Below are 15,861 nucleotides of genomic sequence, written 5' to 3' on the forward strand. Positions count from 1 at the left end.
AAATATCAAGTTGCTATCTTCAATATTGCAAAAGTTATGGGCAATGTTAAAGTTTTCGGACGGACGGACAGACTGACTATATATGACCTTTGACCTTGATGGATGACCTTGACCTTTCACCACTCAAAATGTGCAACTCTATGAGATACACATGCATGCCAAATATCAAGTTGTTATCTTCAGTATTGCAAAAGTAATGGGCAATCTTAAAGTTTTCGGAGGGATGGACGGGTGGACCGACGAACGGACTGACTGATAGACAGTTTAACTGCTGTATGCCACCCTACCTGGGGCATAAAAAAAAGTTCTGCAGACATAGCAACCCAAACTTTTAGGAAAAATAAGTTGAAACAAATGACTAATATTTTCAGCCTTCTGCCTTCAACAAGCACTCAAGCTTTTTTAAGACAAAATCAATACACATTTGAAACCAAACCAAATAAATCTTTCAGCAAGAGTGAAACAGATTCTGAAATCAATGACATGCAAAAGTATTCAACATTATGTTCACAATTAGCTGCCCTATTCTTTGCATTCTTATGTTTGCTAGGTAGCTTTCAAGTTTGCTTTCATTGATTCTGAACAAACCAAGCCAGCTTCAGATCACTGTAACTGATATTCCTGAATATATGTTGCCTTTTTCCTCATAAGTTTTGAATAATTGTTTAACTTATTTTTTACTGTACTAGGGAACTTGTTGGAAATTTTATGGATGATATTTAACCATTGATTAATATTCACTAATATTGAACTAATATAAACTTTATTTGTGACACTGGTCTGTGACCTTGAAATCTGAATGATTAGTGTTACACATCAATTGTGACCTTAACCTTTGACTGATAAGATAAGGGCAAATGAAATAATCTCAAAATCCTTAAACAGGCATACTTTAGGCAATAAACCACTATAATGTTTAACAAGGGACAAAATTGTCACAAAACCAGGTTTTCATTGTGAAAAAAAATCTGATAAAGGGAGAAAACTCAAACTGAACTTTTGAAATGAACAAACAAAATTAACCCCCTTTGTAAGTTTGTTTTAAAATAAATCTATTTTTAGTCGTGGCGACCTTGACATTGGAGATATTGACGTGATTCTTTCGTGCAACACACCGTCCCATGATGGTGAACAAATGTGCCAAATGATTTTAAAATCTCATAATGAATGACATAGTTATAGCCCAGACAAGCTAATTTATGGCTATTTTTTAACTTTGAACTCAAAGTGTGACCTTGACCTTGGAGATATTGACGTAATTTTTTCGCGCGACACACCGTCTAATGATGGTTAACAAATGTGCCAAATGATTTTAAAATCTCACAATGAACGACAAAGTTATGGCCCGGACAAGCTTGTTCCGCCCGCCCGCCAGCCCGCCTGCATTCGCCAATCTAATAACCAGTTTTGTCCTTCGGAAAACCCTGGTTAATTTCCTTCGGAAAACCTGGTTAAAAATATTTTATCATATATTGTATTTTAAACTTTAACTTAATTTTGACCTATGATCTTAAAGTATGACCGTGCACTTTATGGCAGACATCCAGTTCTTGAAAGCACTTACAGTTTCTTTCAGATAGATAATCTAAAAAGTTATTTCCAAATACTTCAAAGTAGGGGGAACATAAAAAGTATGGACAACGGCTATTTTAAAACAAGGGCTGTTTGTAAAACATGCATGCCGCCCATATGGGCTGTCAGTTGTAGTGGAAGCCAATGTGTGAATAAGTTTTTTGTCACTGTGACCTTGACCTTTGACCTAGTGACCTGAAAATCAATAGGGGTCATCTGCCAGTCATGATCAACATACCTATGAAGTTTCATGATCCTAGGCCTAATTTTTCTTGAGTAATCATCAGGAAACCATTTTACTGTTTCGAGTCACTGTGACCTTGACCTTTGACCTAGTGACCTGAAAATTTATAGGGGTCATCTGCCAGTCATGATCAATGAACCTATGAAGTTTCATGATCCTAGGCGTAAGCATTTTTGAGTTATCATCCGGAAACCATTTTACTATTTCCAGTCACTGTGACCTTGACCTTTGACCTAGTGACCTGAAAATGAATAGCGGTCATCTGCTAGTCATTATCAATGTACCTATTAAGTTTCATGATCCTAGGCATAAGCATTCTTGAGTTATCATCCGTAAACCATTTTACTATTTCGAGTCACTGTGACCTTGACCTTTGACCTAGTGACCTGAAAATCAATAGGGGTCATCTGCCAGTCATGATCAATGTACCTATGAAGTTTCATGATCCTAGGCATAAGCATTCTTGAGTTATCATCCGGAAACCATTTTACTATTTCCAGTCACTGTGACCTTGACCTTTGACCTAGTGACCTGAAAATCAATAGGGGTCATCTGCCAGTCATTTTCAATGTACCTATGAAGTTTCATGATCCTAGGCGTAAGCATTCTTGAGTTATCATCCGGAAACCATTTTACTATTTTGAGTCACTGTGACCTTGACCTTTGACCTAGTGACCTGAAAATGAATAGCTTTCATGTGCCAGTCATGATCAATGTACCTATGTAGTTTCATTATCCTAGGCGTAAGCATTCTTGAGTTATCATCCGGAAACCATTTTACTATTTCGAGTCACTGTGACCTTGACCTTTGACCTAGTGACCTGAAAATCAATAGGGGTCATCTGCCAGTCATGATCAATGTACCTATGAAGTTTCATGACCCTAGGCATAAGCATTCTTGAGTTATCATCCGGAAACCATTTTACTATTTCCAGTCACTGTGACCTTGACCTTTGACCTAGTGACCTGAAAATCAATAGGGGTCATCTGCCAGTCATGATCAATGTACCTATGAAGTTTCATGATCCTAGGCATAAGCATTCTTGAGTTATCATCCGGAAACCATTTTACTATTTCGAGTCACTGTGACCTTGACCTTTGACCTAGTGACCTGAAAATGAATAGCGTTCATGTGCCAGTCATGATCAATGTACCTATAAAGTTTCATGATCCTAGGCGTAAGCATTCTTGAGTTATCATCCGGAAACCATTTTACTATTTAGAGTCACTGTGACCTTGACCTTTGACCTAGTGACCTGAAAATCAATAGGGGTCATCTGCAGTCATGATCAATGTACCTATTAAGTTTCATGATCCTAGGCCTAAGTATTCTTGAGTTATCATCCGGAAACCATTTTACTATTTCAAGTCACTGTGACCTTGACCTTTGACCTAGTGACCTGAAAATCAATAGGGGTCATCTGCCAGTCATGATCAATCTACCTATGAAGTTTCATGATCCTAGGCCTAAGCGTTCTTTAGTTATCATCTGGAAACCATCTGGTGGACGGACCGACGGACCGAAAGACCGACCGACGGATGGACCGACCGACATGTGCAAAACAATATACCCCCTCTTCTTCGAAGGGGGGCATAAAAATGCAACAGCTTTTTACTTTGAACTTTGACCTCAAAATATTACTTTGACCTTATCTAGCCATTTGATGGTAATTGCATGATGAACAATCTGATAAAGTTAACAATTTGTGCTAAGTTATTTAAACATTAAATGCACCGGAGGGGTTAAAGATACAAACATTTCAGGACAAATTGTGTCAGACTAACTGACCAACCATGTTAAACACAAGTGATTCCAAATTCTAACATGGTCCTGACCTAGCTATTGGTCGTGGGGATTATGATAACGAATGACTGTCATGACAACCATACTTCTCTACCAGTAAACTAGAAGAATGTGCAACTCGGGTCACAAAGTTTAACTGCAATGGACCACCATCACAGAATGTGGCTATATCATCTTTCATTAACTATAAAAAGTTCAGTAGGAAATACTTTTTGAGGACATAAAAAGCAATAAACATTAAAGATCAATCTGTAATAAATATTTTAAAATTTGTTCTAACTTTGATGTGATTTACATAAAAGTGTTATCATTCAGATGAGTTTGAAATCCCCGATCAAACAAGAGGGTCAAAGGCCCTAAGACGCTCACCTGAGACCCCAAGGAACTGTACTGAGAAGTTGTGTTCCATAGGTTTCACAATAGTCCAAACAACCAACCATCATTTTGGAATAAGCCCAGATATCAAATCAAAGCAAAACTCATATTCTGAGCAAGTTTCTCAATGTAAACTGCCTAATCTCATGGCAAACATGTCTTTAAATGGACGGACCAAGTCTGACTCGCTGAAGAAATAAGTAGAACAAAATATTAGCAACTTTCATGAAGATTGCACTAACAAATTTGACTTCTAGAGTGTTTACATGCTTTTTTTCAATCTAATCTAGTGACCTAGTTTGCAACCACACATGACAGGCATTCAAAGTGATCTGAGATACCATGAGGACAAAATTATATGTTTTCACCAAGTTTCATGAAAATAAGGCCATACATATTGCTCTAAGAGTAATCACAAATGTTGAGTTAATTTGACCTTGCTGTCTAGTTATTGACCCCAAACAACCTAGTTTAGAATGTGGCTAAGATATCAAAGGGAATAATGTTCTGACCAAATTTAACATTGGACAATAAATGTTGGCTGTCAAGTGTTTACCATCATGTTAATTAAGGTCACCTACTGACCTAGTTTTTGACCCCACATGATCCAGATTAACAAGGCTGAATTATAATTTGAACAATATGTTCTGACGAAGTTTCATGAAGATTTGGTTATAAATGTGGTTTCTACAGAGTTGACAAGTTTGTTCTCTGATTTGATCTTTTGACTTAGTTTTTGACCCCACGTAACCACGTTTCAAAACTTATTGAGTTTATGATCATTGGGACAAATGTTCTGACCAAGTTTCATGAAGCTTCAGCAATAAATGAGGCTGCTTGAGTGTTCACAGGGCAAATTTCAACAATTCAAGATGCTTGAAGAACAATCGACTAAAGGTGATCACAAAAGCTAACCATAAGCAAGTTGTGCTCAGCTGAGCTAAAGAAGTGGCCATCAACAGTATAATATGTTTAGTTATGGCAGAATCCTCATTTGGACAGACAGACAGACAGACAGACACACAACTGTGTCCCAGGTAAACCTATTGTAAAAACTGTATTATCTGTTTAAGTAGCCCTTTAAAGGTTTTTAGTTAATATTTATTGAATTATTTTACAGAACTGATTTCAGGGCTTTTTCGCCCAAATCCTGGGTCCGAGAATTCCCAAATGATGGAGACTTTTTGATGTTTGATAATAAGGATAATAATTTACAAAATATAAGAGTTTTTAACTTGAAATATCCAGGTAACTATTATTTTTATGTTTGAATTTCACTGTTTTGTGTAAGTTCTATTACCAAAAGTTAAAAAGTTATAAAAATTGTTTTTCCCCAAATTAGAGTTGTATGACCCAATGTCACAGGTACAGGCATTGCAAAATGATGAGGAAAATATATAATATCTGGTTGAATAGCGTAGGAAAATTATAAACATTCGTTATTCCTTTGTTAAAACAGGAAAACATAAATCTTAAATCTAAGTTTAACATTAGCAGGTAATTCTTTTAATAAATCAATTTCTTTCAAAAAGCTGGCAAACATGTGATATTATTCGAAAGCATTAAACAAAACTCCTTACTGCAAGAACTGCACTCTTATCAAATTTCCTGATTATTCGGAAGAAATGCAGATTTTAACAGCAAATAATAATAATACTACATGTCTTGTTATGTTGATACATTACATGTTTTCAATAACCAGACAGATAATTTAAAGCTTATTAAACGAATTCAAGATGTTATCTTAAAACTCTATAACAAAATCCACAACCACATTTCATTTCGGAAATAATTATAAGCCCCACAATTATATCTCAAAATACCAACTTCAAAAATCAATTTACATCGCGAACATTCGCCAGGGTATCTATATAACACTTTATCATAAGCCAGGTAATAAATAACATCCTAAGACGACAAAATGCCCAGTGTGCCTAGCAACTAATGGCAGTTAAATTGTTCAAGAGTAAAAGAGAAATATTTGACTAAACAAATGTAAGAAGTGTTCAGTTTGACTTGAAAGAAGCTTTTACTGCAAAATGCAAAGCTAACTTTTAACGTACTTTTATTACCTCAGAGCTGCTTTTACCACAAAATACAACACTTATTGGACAGAAAAAGACAAGAAAGTATATGAGATCCTAACAGACAAGAAAGTATATGAGATCCTAACAGACAACAAAGTATATGGGATCCTAACAGTCAACTGATAATTTACCTTTAGATGAAAAAACAAAGTTATCATACTCAATCAAAAAGTTAAAAAATCAAATAACTGGTAAATATAGATTAAAAACAAAATTAGGTTAATTATCAAAAGCTGATAAAGTGACGCAATTAATGTCCTCAGGATATCATGTCTTCATTCGTGTATTATGAGGTCATTGTTTTTCTCCTTACTTATAGAGAGTCACAAAGGCCATTCTCCAAAATACTGACTACTAGTTCTTAGTCCTCCTGAGAGAGCGCCTCAATAGCCTCTGGTTCCACACATATTAAAGATGACCAAACTAACAAATGGATATTCTGGTCTATTTGGCTATCCCGTCTTTGAAGCAGTGTATAATTACTTCTTGCAAATGAGAAATCATTAGGCACAATAGAACTTATTGTACACAGGAATAAAAAGTTCCTTTCACCGAGCTCTTAAAAAGGGCATTAAATAATACAAATATGACAATCAATGACTCAATTTTATCGTCAAAAGCTTTGTGAAATATGTAACAATCGGTGCCAGTTGCAAGTGCAATTGTAGCCATTCAATAAGAGGAAGGCATCACGAGGTCACGTGTCTATAAGAATTAACTAACAAAACCCTCACAATAATTTATGAAACATAATTTCTATTTTTTTTATAGCTTCATGTCTTGGCATTTCTTCAACTATTACAAACGATAAAATTTAACCCTTTACCACTTAGATATGTATGTTGACGCATTTGTAGTGCCTAAGTATAAATTTAAATTTGATTGAAGACTTTTCTTACTATATTCAAGTTTTTTAGGCTTCATTTCCAACCCTTAGCTCTGATGAGCAGCAAGCAGCATGAAAACCTGTTTGAGTTACCTGCAGGCTGTTCTGGTTTTATGCTGTTTGTAAAAGCCATTTTGTTTCTTATGGGGGAAAGAGTTAAGGGTTGATTTGCATTATTTTACTCGCTGAATCAGACAATAACTGCCCAATAAGATTTCATCAATTTCTATTAGTTTGTTATGAAAATGTGTGACAATTATACACAGTCACAATGCATGCTTTACTTTTCAACTAATTATGTTACCAAGCAATGCAATATAACATACAAAATGTAACATGCCAAAATGACAAAAAACATCAGTTTTCAACATTTTTACCTGTTCACCCATACTAAGATACAAGTATATTGTGTGTGCACTAAAATTGCACACATATACATATAGCTGCTTTATACAGTAAACCCAGGGCTCAATTCCGTAAATAATGATTTTTTTATATCTGAATATTCGCTAAGTTAATGGTCTCCCAAAGGGCCCTCCTAAGAAAGTCAGAAGCTCATAATACAAATCAAAAAATGTCAATTAACTTGAATACACTACTAAAAGCCTAGTTTTATTCTACAAATACTAATCCTATGGTATTTACATTTCTGAGTCATTTTAAGGACAATTTAAATAGCCTGTATCAACATATTCAGAAACAGAAGTCATATCAGCTTAGCATGAGACAACAATCCTCAAGAACAATGCCAAACATCATGAAATATGTATGAAAAAAGAAACATTATGTGGATTGTGATTTTATCTCTACTCCCAAGTTAACAAGCTATAAAGCCCTGCTCTATAAGCAGATATCTGCCTCAATATATATAGTCAAATGTCACTGAATACATGTAACTTCTATAGGTATATTGCCGTGTCACGCACAATTGGTAAGTCAAGAAGCTGTGGTAATACTTAAACATGCCTGGGTGCACAATGTGACTCCAGGTCAGTTCACACCACCCCATCAACTAGGATTGCATGTAGCCTGCATTTTAATTGCTGTATAATACTTGGTTCCTCTTACTTTAATGTTTCCTAAAAAATATTTCAGATTTTGTTTTTTGTAGGCAATGATGTTGTCAGTTCATTTTTTGTTATTAAATAAACTTAAAAAAAAATATTATATTATGGCTTATAAATTGTTGAATTATGTTTTCATCTAAAATTTATTTTAATAGCTTTTAAATTCAATTTAATCTACTTTTACTTTTGGCAATTGTTGAATTGCACTAGTGCACATGATTTTATTTTGTCTGGCAATTTCCGTTTCAGTCCCTTAAGTTTTGAAAAAAAAAATTAAGCTTTCTTGAAATCTGTTAATGTCAAGATACATTATACCATGACATTTAATTTATTTTTTTATGTAAATCAGCTCTGCAATTATAATACGTAGTTTGTGAAATAACACAGATGCAATTCAACACATATAATTATATTCGTTAATATTAATGAATCTGTTCCAAGTTCACGCTTGACAACGGTCTTAATTTAAAAACATGGACTGCTGTCAGATTTTCACACCATGCAAACATGTCTAATTGAGACTTTGATTTTTCATGAGTGCTTGGATTTTATATTAACTATGCAGCAAAGGAGGTGAGATTTATGCAGATGACAAGGAAACGGAAATACCAGTCAAGGAAAGTGTCACTTGTCTTGAAGCATTGACTGCAAACGAACATGAACACTTATTCTTTGAGCAATTGTAAGGTGCCAAACAATATGACATACTTTATATTGATCACTTCATAACATCATCTGTTTTAGAAGTCAGAAAGACATCACATTGTTTGGGAACAGATTGGTATTATGAACATTATTGACAATACATTTGTTGTGATATGCGTGTAAGTTTCTTTATTTAGCATGCAATGTTTGTGAATCATGTTGTTTCTTTGTTACAATTATAATGCAGATAAAGACTGCACTTAATAAATTAACTATACTGAATGAAATTAACTATGTTTTAAATGTTCTACATAACTAAAACAAAAATACAATACTTTATTTAATTTTTTTATTTACATGTATGTTTATTTAAGAGTGTAAGCATATGTAATGACTTAGCAAAATAGCCGTAATGCTAATTTCGCCATGGGAAATTGATCAAGTTTGGAAAAGTTAAACTACAGATTTGTCAAAGGCGCTTAAGTCCTTTCTTGACGACTTCTTAATGAATAATTTCAGCTAACCATGTATTTGCTATGTTATCTATGCCCTTTGAAACAATATATCAATGTGTCATAGATTTAATAACAAAGCAACTTTTAAGAAAACATTAATATTCATTTTTATGACATTAAGCACTGTTCACTGACATGATTACTTAACAAGAAGCATGTAAACAAACGTTTACTAATTTGGTTTTGACACAATATATCTTATTGATATTTGCTTTAAAATGTACCTTTCAACAATTAACAATTTATTTGAATCAAGATTTTTTTTTCTAGATTATCAAGTTTTAAAGCTGTCATCAACAAAAAAGATGAACATTTGTTTAAATGAAATACAATCCAAGGTATCATTATGAATCTCCATCTTTACAGAATAAACAAGGATATCAGTAAAACTGATGTATGCTCCCCAATGATGCTTTGTCGATAGATGGGTTAATTGTGGGGAAAAAAGTGAGACCTTGAGAAAATCTAATATTAGCCTCAGTGACCTTGACCTTGACCCCAATGACCTCAAACCTCATCAAAAGGTAGAGGTCCATGCAAGGTACCTACATGCCAAATATGAAAGAGATCGGTAAAGTATTGAAGGTGCTATGAGAAACTGTGACAAAAGTGTGATGGAAAAATCTATTATTAGCCTTGGTGACCTTGACCCCAGTGACCTCAAACATCATCAAAAGGTAGAGGTCCATGCAAGGTACCTACATGCCAAATATGAAACAGATCGGTAAAGTATTGAAGGCGCTATGAGAAACTGTAACAAAAGTGTGAAGGGAAATCTATTATTAGCTTTGGTGACCTTGACCCCAGTGACCTCAAATGTCATCAAAAGGTAGAGGTCCATGCAAGGTACCTACATCCAAATATGAAAGAGATCGGTAAAGTATTGACAAAAAAGTGACGGAAAAATCTATTATTAGTCTTGGTGACCTTGACCCCAGTGACCTCAAACGTCATCAAAAGGTAGAGGTCCATGCAAGGTACCTACATGCCAAATATGAAAGAGATCGGTAAAGTATTGAAGGGGCTATGAGAAACTTTAACAAAAGTGTGAAGGAAAATCTATTATTAGCTTTGGTGACCTTGACCTTGATCCCAATGACCTTAGGTAGATAGAGTTATGTTTCTTAGTCACTGCACTTCTCCTACTTGCCATCTGTTTATATTTCAAGTTTCAAGTAAATCCCTTTAGTAGATTTAGAGTTATGCTCCGGACAAAAATTTACTTTGAAATTAAATAAAGGGAGATAATTCAAAACTTAAGGTTAATAGAGTTATGGTTCTTGATCACTGCAATTCTCCTACTTGCCATCTGTTTATATAAGTTTCAAGTACTTCTTTTTAGTTGATTTAGAGTAATGCTCTGGACAAAATTTACTTTGAAATTAAATAAAGGGAGATAATTCAAAAACTAAGGTAGATAGAGTTATGGTTCTTGATCACTGCACTTCTCCTACTTGCCATCTGTTTATATTTCAAGTTTCAAGTTAATCCCTTTAGTAGATTTAGAGTTATGCTCTGGACAAAAATTTACTTTGAAATTATATAAAAGGGGAGATAATTCAAAAACTAAGGTAGATAGAGTTATGGTTCTTGGTCACTGCACTTCTCCTAGTTGCCATCTGTTTACATTTCAAGTTTCAAGTAAATCCCTTCAGTAGAATTTAAGTTATGCTCCGGACAAAAATTTACTTTGAAATTATATAAAAGGGAAGATAATTCAAAAACTAAGGTAGATAGAGTTATGGTTCTTGGTCACTGCACTTTTCCTAGTTGCCATCTGTTTATATTTCAAGTTTCAAGTAAATCCCTTCAGTAGTTTTAGAGTAATGCTCCGGTCAAGAATTTAGTTCGTACGGAAGTACGGAAGGACAAACTGGCAACTATATGCTCCCCATATATATATATGGGGAGCATAATTATTATAAAATGTATTTTTCTGACACAGTTTGGGGAGACAAAGAAAGTCAGGACTTCAAATGCATCCTGTCAACTAAACTTGGTAATACAAACAATCATCTTACTGTTAGGGTCCACTTGTAAAGTGCTATGACTAAACGCACAGAAATGCCTGAGTTATTGTACCATTAAAGTAACGCGCCGAAATGCCTGAAGTATTGTACCATCAATGTAACGGAACTTGCCATGTTCTTCAACCTTGTGTTATATTATGCTGTTAACACAACAATAAAGTTTATAATAACCATGTTTTTGCTGCAGAGACATTCCGTTTGTCACTAAGAATCAATATGTGGAGATGTAATCACCAGTTTTAATGCACATGATGCAGCGCTTCATAAATTGATCGTGAGAAAATGCAAGTGAAGATTCGGATGCACCAAACATGTCTGTGTTGGGATTGTTGCATGAATTAATGATGTTTATGTGCACATTCCACGTCTAGGCAATGCTCAGGCAGACAAGTTTAATTTAAATATTTGTTATTTGATATTATGTTAAATGTATTTCCGCTCTATTGAAAGCTAAAATGAATTCGTAGTTACACCCTATTCATTTAGAATGTCATGAACAACTTCTATTTATATGTGTTCATATGTTAATTACCGAACTGATTCTTCAGTTTGCAACCTGATTGAAGACTTATTGATATTTTAGTGATTAAGCACTGATCACTGACACAGTGTTAACAGTGGAATATAATTATGCTTTACTGTATGCTAGGTGCATAAACCTAGTGTTCTTTATATTCAATTTACTCCAGAGGAATAACAACTAAATGCAGAAAATACTCAATACACCTTTTGCCAGATATGAATTTTGTCCTATGTATTCATTTCAAGATCATATTCAATTAAAGACCTTCTAAACAGATTCAAGTTTAAAGGTTTTATTTCCATCCATATGATACTGATAAGAAACAAACAGCATAAAACTAGAACAGACTGCAAGTTAATCAGGTTTTATGCTGGTTGCATCAAACCATTTTCAAATTGTTGACCATACAATACTGATGTTGACCAAACAAGACTGATGTTGACCATACAAGACTAATGTTGACCATACAATACTGATGTTGACCATACAATTTTAGATTGATGTTCACCATATGTTGACCATACAATACTGATGTTGACCATACAAGACTGAAGTTGACCATACAAGACTAATGTTGACCATACAATACTGATGTTGACCATACAAGACTCATGTTGACCATACAAGACTGATGTTGACCAGACAAGATTGATGTTGACCACATGATGACCATATAAGACTAATGTTGACCATACAATGCTGATGTTGACCATACAATACTGATGTTGACAATACAGGACCGATGCTGACCATAAAATACTGATGTTGACCATAACATACTTATGTTGACCATACAATACTGATGTTGACCATACAAGACTTATGTTCACCATATGTTGACCATACAATACTGATGTTGACCATACATGACTGATGTTGACCATACAAGACTGATGTTGACCATACAAGATTGATGTTCACCATATGTTGACCATACAATACTGATGTTGACCATACAGGATTAATCTTGACCATACAATACTGATGTTGACCATACAAGACTTATGTTCACCATATGTTGACCATACACTACTGATGTTGACCATACAAGACTGATGTTGACCATACAAGACTGATGCTGACCATACAAGACTGATGTTGACCATACAAGACTGATGTTGACCATACAAGACTGATGTTGACCATACAGTACTGATGTTAACCATACAAGACTGATGTTGACCATAAAAGATTGATGTTCGCCACATGTTGACCATACAAGACTGATGCTGACCATACAATACTGATGTTGACCATACAGGACTGATGTTGACCATACAATACTGATGTTTACCATACAAGACTGATGTTGACCATATGTTGACCATACAAGACTAATGTTGACCATAGAAGACTGATGTTGACCATATGTTGACCATACAAGACTGATGTTGACCATACAAGATTGCTGTTGACCACATGTTGACCATACAAGACTGATGTTGACCATACGAGATTGATGTTTACCAAACAAAACTGAAAATCCTTTTAATTAAGTTACAATTAGTATACCAGTTGCATGGATTCATGCAAACGCAAAATGTTAAATTGGTAGAATCTTAACAGACTTGAGAGTCGTAACTAACTTATGATTGCAAAATGTAACAGTCTCCTAGCCATGAAACATCAGTCATGAATTTCATAACTCTGTTAAAATCATCATATAACCACATGCAAATGATGTTGTTGCATAAGACATTCCAATGTCAGTGTGACAGCATTTGCTTTAAAATTAAGTCAAGCACCTTAATGGATCATAATTATGCGGCGTAAACATACGCTTTAGTCCAATTCAAAACCGCTAGCCTGAAAAGCATTTTCATATTTTACCGCAAAATGAATTAATATATCCCCTGAAGAGTGCAGCCTATAATGTTTTGATAATTCATCTTAAGCGTTCCATCTCAGGGAACAAATCTGCATGCTTTAAAATACACGTTAAAACACGGCAAGTTTCAAGGTCAAAGTCAATGATCACGAGTGTTTATTAATTACAGTATCCAACTTTGCTCTTTATAAGAACTTCAACATACCTGTTTTGTAGCAGAGAATAGATTCTTTTATATATAAAAGAGCCAAGATGGTCCAAAAGTGCTTACGTGAGTTCAAGGTACAGCAAAAAGACTTTATCTAGTGATATAGTTTTTTGACTCACTTGATCATTTTGAAAAACAGCCTTCATATTGTCAAAATAATCACTCTGACCATATTTCATAAAGATTGGATCATAAATGAGCCTTCTTTAGTGGTAAGGAAGTTTTTAAAGGATTTGACCTGTTAATTTAGTTTTAAGATACATAAGACCCAGATTTGGGCAAAACTTAGATATTGTCAACCTAAACATTCTGACCCATTTTCATCAAGATTGAGTCATAATTTTGGCTTCTATTGTGATAGCTCAAATATTTATCTAATTAAAATTACTTTAAGCTAAAGTGAGCTAAAAACAATGTGTGATTCAACCAGTTATTAATTTATTGGTGACTTATCAGGAATCTTTTCTGAATGTTTCAATAAATGTCTCTTTACAAATTTTTAACTTTTCCTACATCCTTTTTAGATTAGATTTGGTTAGCGATTTTCTCTGCCCATGTCCACTCTTTCTAAAAATGCTTCTTATGACATGAACAATAAACCTTTTGCCAATTAGCCAGAATCTAATATTCCTTAAAACTTTACCTGTCCCCTATTTATTCAATAACCTGACCATTAACATGTTCTGATACGGTGCCCTGTTTTTATTACCCTTATTTAGTTTGTTATAAAATCTTTGCTTTTCATTTGTCAGAATTTAATATCCCTGAACAACCAATTAAAAGCTCCATATCATCCTGACCTTTGACAATGTTTGATACTATTTTTGTTATTTGAACAATCGGTCATAATTTGTCAGAATCCCCAATCCCTACACAACCAAGGACTGTCCTCTAATAAGAACATTCTGACCGTTGACATAAGTCTAATAGTTATTTCAATTGTTAATAAAGCATGTACTGATCTTTTCCATAATAATTTGTACGAATTAAATATCCCTAAAGTACCAATGACCATTCCTCTAGTAAGAACGTTCTGCCCTTTTACACGCTCTGATTGGGTTCCCACCTTTGTTCAGACGGAAACCAAACACTTCAGTCATACCACATTCCAGCTCGCAAAAAATGAAAATAACAGAGTAGCAGGTGATAATTACAGGTGTTGCACACCCTCCCTTTGCGGCAGGTCGTTCAAAGCCCACAGTACAGAGTCTTTTTTTATACTCAGTTAAATAGTCAGGCATGCTGATGATTTAATAGCGCATTGTGTCGATCATGATTTGCCTCCATTCAGAGTGGGTTTCAACAATGGAGCGACATTACCGAAAAGACTGCATTATTCAAATTAGCAGTTTAAATTATAAGTAGTTTTTACATAAATTTCAAAAACAGGAACTAAATATTAATGTTGAAATGTGAAATGTTATTACCGGTGAAACTGGAGGGGACTTATGGTTTGCACTCTGTGGGTCAGTCAGTCTGTCAGTCAGTCTGTCTGTCACACTTTTCTGGATCCTGTGATAATTTTAAAAGTTCTTCATATTTTTTAATGAAATTTGCAACATGGATAAATGGCAATATGGAGATTATGCACTTCATTTCTTTTTGTTCCTATGTCAAGAATTCTGGTTGCTATGGCAACAAATATAAAACAAGAGCACCACATAATGGGTGCCACGCTTGGCTGCGAAAGCTTGTCAGATTTTTTTTTTTTCACAGTGACCTTGACCTTTGACCTAGTGACCCAAAAAGAGATGTGTTTGTCAGAAACACAATGCCCCCATACTGCGCCGCATTGAAATAAGATTTCTATTTATCATTTGGCAGGTATAGAAATCATCTCCATTTAAAGGTTATTACTTCCCTTGAATTTTGTCCAATCAAACCGGGGGGGGACCATGTCAGACATCACTGACAACCAAGGCCTGTGGTTTAAAAGAGATCATAGCCAGAGTTTTTTTTTTCTTTTTCATAGCCAGTGTTGATCATGTATCTATGGACATAAGTCCACAGGTATGTAATGAACATCAAAGAAATTACAATTATATCATTAAAACAAAAACTTTGACAAATCAATCAT

General features: G+C 34.5%; 1 protein-coding gene and 1 long non-coding RNA gene across 9 annotated transcripts in view; both read right to left on the bottom strand.

Annotated features, from left to right (window-relative positions):
- The window catches only part of LOC127878914 (LIM and calponin homology domains-containing protein 1-like), a 159,205-nt gene that overhangs the window by 78,570 nt on the left and 64,774 nt on the right, over positions 1-15,861 (bottom strand). The window lies entirely within an intron of this gene.
- LOC127878936 (uncharacterized) lies at positions 2,097-3,396 on the bottom strand. Its single transcript, XR_008048852.1, has 3 exons — positions 3,196-3,396; positions 2,617-2,906; positions 2,097-2,471 (listed from the first exon to the last, which is right to left on the bottom strand). It is a non-coding gene; the product is annotated as an uncharacterized LOC127878936 (long non-coding RNA).

The sequence above is a fragment of the Dreissena polymorpha genome, chromosome 4 (genome assembly GCF_020536995.1).
Source record: "Dreissena polymorpha isolate Duluth1 chromosome 4, UMN_Dpol_1.0, whole genome shotgun sequence".
In the NCBI taxonomy this organism is placed as follows: Eukaryota; Metazoa; Mollusca; class Bivalvia; order Myida; family Dreissenidae; genus Dreissena; species Dreissena polymorpha.